The sequence below is a fragment of the Dryas octopetala genome, chromosome 7, assembly GCF_963921425.1.
Source record: "Dryas octopetala chromosome 7, drDryOcto1.1, whole genome shotgun sequence".
In the NCBI taxonomy this organism is placed as follows: Eukaryota; Viridiplantae; Streptophyta; class Magnoliopsida; order Rosales; family Rosaceae; genus Dryas; species Dryas octopetala.
In genome coordinates this window covers 14,355,848-14,360,635 of record NC_141372.1, presented here as the reverse complement: position 1 = coordinate 14,360,635, position 4,788 = coordinate 14,355,848, and the positions used below count along the sequence as shown (strand labels likewise).

Here is a 4,788-nt window from a genome sequence, read left to right as displayed (position 1 = left end):
GCCCTACACTTGTATGATCTGTAACTCCTAAATCGTAATTCGGATCAATGCGTACTACATGTCTACGAACTCGTGGACTCAAGACCTATCCAACGGACTAAAAGTCAAAATCAAAAGCACACTAGTTTAAAAAGTCAACTTTGGGTTAAGCCCAATTTAAAACGAAAATTAACAATTATATCAAAACTTTTTTTTTTTATTTACCAAATAAATTCTCAAAATTATCAAAATAATTTCTCAAAATATTTAGAATAAATCCTTGTAAGATATAGGGTCTCACAAATTTAAAAATGTTACACTTTTAGTCGATAAGTTTTGAAATAACGTTAAATCAATTGTCAGTGAATACACCAAATGAATTCTTAAAACATTTCTAAAGTAATTTAGTAAGAATTTTCCGAGGTCTTTTAAATTTCGTTTCCTTATAAAATCTCTTAAAATGAACAAAGTTGAATAAAAATTTTCAAATTTTTAAAGAAATTTGGGTCGGGTTGTTACATAACATGTCATCCACATACAAGCAAATAATTACTCCTTATCTTTATGGCATAATAGATTAGGTCATGTCAATATCAAAAAGATGAATGACATGTCTAACCTTGAATTAATTCCAAAGCATGTAAATGATTTGAATGATAAGTGTGCTACTTGTTTGCATACCAAGATCACTAGGAAATCTTTTCATAAGATAGAAAGAACATCTACTTTATTGCAACTTATTCATAGTGATGTATGTGATTTACATAGTACACCTACAAAAGGAAATATGAAATATTTTGTCACCTTTATAGATGATTTTAATAGATTTTGATATGTCTATCTCATGCATACTAAGGATGAAGTGCTGGAAAAATTTAAGATCTATAAAAATGAAGTAGAAAATCTTTGTGAAACTAAAATCAAGTATCTTAGATCAGATAGAGGTGGAGAATTTCATTTTCCATCCTATTGTGAATCTGTTGGAATTGTGCATGAAACTTCTATTGCATATACACCACAACAAAATGGTGTGGTTGAAAGCAAGTTTCTGTCATCCTTTCGGCAGCCACAACTCATAAGAACTCCAACAATTTTTTCCAACAATTTTCAAACAATATTTGCCCTCACTTCTTGTGTGCAGAAGGATTTGCAAATATGCCCTATGGATAAAATGAAGCCTAGTAAAACTATTGTTTGTTAATGTCCTGCACATCCAAAAACAAACCAAACACACGAATGGATATAACAAGAATACTCAAGTTTCACAAAGAACTAAAACTGCAGAAATTAGTTCTTTGTATTTGATTTTGGTGAAAAGATGGAGAATGAGATAATAGTTGTTTTTTCAGTAAAAAATTCTGCAGAGAATTCTCTTTTTATAATGAATCCAACGTGCCCTTTCTGAAATGGTATAGCAACCATTCATTTGAAATATTTATTCAAGAGGTATGATACCATTTGAATCATACATTTTCATGAAAGGTTATGACTCTATGAACATAAAACCTCTAAAGAAAGTTTAGTAACCTTTCCCAAAAGACACACTGATTCAATTCAAATTACAAATATTTGAAAATTATCTAACAGAATTTTATTGAAGAAGACCGAAAAAGAGGAATATAATCAACGATAGATAACTGCAAGATTACAAAGCAAGCTTTTTATATATGCTCTGCACGTACGTCGTTCTTACGTTTATATAGCAGTGCAATTATTAGTAACATGCGAGTATCAATGCTACCGATGATTAATTAAAAGTGAAACGTTTTAAACTATGCTTAACAATGAAAAATAATCATTGACATAAAAAAGAAAAGCATATATAGTGTTAAATATAGAGGATAGAGAACAACAATGTTACGTACCTGGTGCCACATATCCGTATGTGGCTGCAAGGGCAGTCCAACTAGTTGAGTCTGGGTTTAAAAACTTAGCAGTGCCAAAGTCTGAAATAGATGCCTCATTTTTAGAATCCAGCAAAATGTTCTTGCTTAATTGATATGTCTCGATGAACAATTGGTGGCAAGCAATCGTGGTGCATGTAAAACAAGGCATGAGCTACAACTTTAACAATATTCACTCTTTTACTCCACTCCAGTTCCTTAGCTCTATGATCTGTGCTACCCCTTTCAAGATACTCATACACCAAAAATGTATTCAGCTTATGGGAACAGAAACCATAAAGCTTCACAATGTTTTGGTGCCGTACGTATCTCAGTTAATGCCCTTATTTCATTCAAGTATTCCTTTTGAAGATTGTTCTCACCATTGCACAGAAGATGGAGTTTCTTCACTACAACTACGTTGGCGGATGACAAATTTGCTCTGAAGACGCTTCATTGTCCACTCTTCCCAATGCAATATTTAGAATCAAAATCCTCAGTTGCGCGCCCTTATGATTTCCTCATACATGGTTTTTCCATCAAAATTTAGTACTGAAAAAGAAACCTCTTCATGCGTGATGTTTTGTTCTAGATGCTGATGCTTCCTTTTTCCTTCTACTACAAAAGTAATTGTAAAGATAGCAGATAGAAGTAAAAGTTCTGCTACAATAGAAAATATGATTACAAATATGATTTTGTAGTCCTTTTCCTTTTTTGAGCCATGTTTGCAAGGGTGCAAAGCTCCAACGTTGCTACACAATCCTTTGTTCCCTTGTGAAGTTGGCTTTCCATTTGAGAAGCGCCTATGCTTCAGTAGGAGCAGCAGAAGCAAAAGCAATGTTTGATGATGAAATGAGCTGAACATAAAAGATGAGGCAACAAGCTACAGAGCATGATATATACTTTACTGGAAGTTGAAGATATCATGATTTTTCTTTTTGGTACATATATTATATGTTTATACTACTTCCGGGACTTATTTATAGTGGCAACTGCCATGCATCAGCTATATTATTCTACCTGCTATGTTTTCACAAGTCTTCAGTATTTTCTTTCAATTTTTTTTTTTTTTTCAATTGATGGTTTAGGGAAGGCTTTAGTGTTTTTCATACACTAGAGTCAAAGTTTTATGTCTATCCTTGAAATGAATGAAATGAAATTGAAAGATTCATAGAAGAGAGAGTTTTGTTGGATCACCAAAGAAAATATTTATTGGATGAACAGCTGATCCAATAAAACAATGGACAGGACTTCCTTTTTGGCATAGAACACAAAAAACAGAACTTGACTCACTTTGACTGACACCAAACATCTGTAGACATTGCATAGCAAGGAGACATATCTAAAGAATGCTTGATCAATTTGGATAGATTATCTCTGTTGTGTTTGTTTAAATCAATTTGAATTTCAATTTATTTCATAATATAAAATACTTCTCAGGGCGAATCAAGCACTTAATTGTGGCCCTTAGTGTTGCAAGGTACTCATCCTTGGGGTCAGTTTTCAAGTCTTGTATACATAGAAACACTCATCAAATCCAAATTCTCTTAAAATATAAGAAAGGAGGTATGCAATGCATTACGTAAGCCTTTTAAGGTTGCCATATCCATCCAGGTTTCTTTTCTTCTTTTCTTCCTTTCAATTATCGTTCTAAAAAGGCCTAGACGCATTTTTACAACAACAATGATGAGAAATGAAGAAAAGGGTCATCTTGGTCAACCATTCATGATTCTGTTAATACTAACAATACAACTTAAGCATGTTTTCCTTATTCCCAGTCCTTTTCTTGAAACACAAAACCTATATTCTGTAGAAGAAAAGTATAGCCTTCCAAACTACAAAGATATTTTGCGCGCAAAGCTGCTAACAGAATCATGTAAAGAGCACGAAAAGAAATACGAGGATACCAGGCAAAAAATAGTTATATTAAACTCACTTGCATACCTTAATGATATCATTCCATAATTCATTTTTGTAGTGATTCAGAGTTGCAGTGATCTGTGCTTTGCTCCGTGTAGCCAAAACCCTGATACTATCCTCTTGATTGTAGGCCTTCTCCGAGATCTTTTCATGGAGTATCTTAGCCTCTGATTTTTCCAGAGTCATGTTCATCTCATCTCCCTCATATCTATTTGGTGCAAGGAGAAAAAAAAAATTCTCGAATGAAATATAACTTTGATATGGTAAGTCCATAAAAAAATTAACTTGCCCTGCACAAAATATATATAACTAACATTAACAAATTTGAAAAAAGAAGGCTTACCAATGGATGACTATAGCCAGTGCTTTGCTAGGACCTTTCTTTATTGCCCCTGAGACTGGGCTAACTCTGTTCCATTGCCACCAGCCATTATATGATCGATCAAGATTACATAAAACCAAACAACTTGAACATGAAAGTGAAGATCAAAACTCTAGTCTAAACAACCAAAGAAAAATTTATGCTGTTAAAAGTGACTATAAATTGCACATCAGACAATGATTGATATGTATTTTAAATCGTTTCCAAAGCCTGATCCAATAATATATTAGAACATTAATACCACATATTCAAGAATCAAACCAGATCCAATAATTAGCTTCACTACATTGCTTTGCTTTTGCTATCAAAGGACAGGCTTTCTAACAGTAAGAACTGAATAGCCTTCTCTTCCTCTAAGGTTTTTCGTCATTAACAATTACTCATCCATCCCTCTTATTAATCATCGTTTACATTCACATGGACCATTCACCAACCCACAAGACCCCACATACAAACACAAGCTTAAATATGTATAAAAATGAATAACAAGACTGCTCATTTTCAATTATCAGATCATTTACGTCATGTTCTTCATACCGCATAATTAATTAGAACATTAATACCGCATATTCAAGAATCAACCAGATCCAGTGAAACAGTGATTAGCTTCACTATATTGCTTCT

General features: G+C 33.1%; 1 pseudogene; it reads right to left on the bottom strand.

Annotated features, from left to right (window-relative positions):
- Nucleotides 1-1,836: 1,836 nt before the first annotated feature.
- Nucleotides 1,837-3,968, bottom strand: LOC147279931 (MDIS1-interacting receptor like kinase 2 pseudogene; annotated as a pseudogene).
- Between the last annotated feature and the right edge of the window lie 820 nt (nt 3,969-4,788).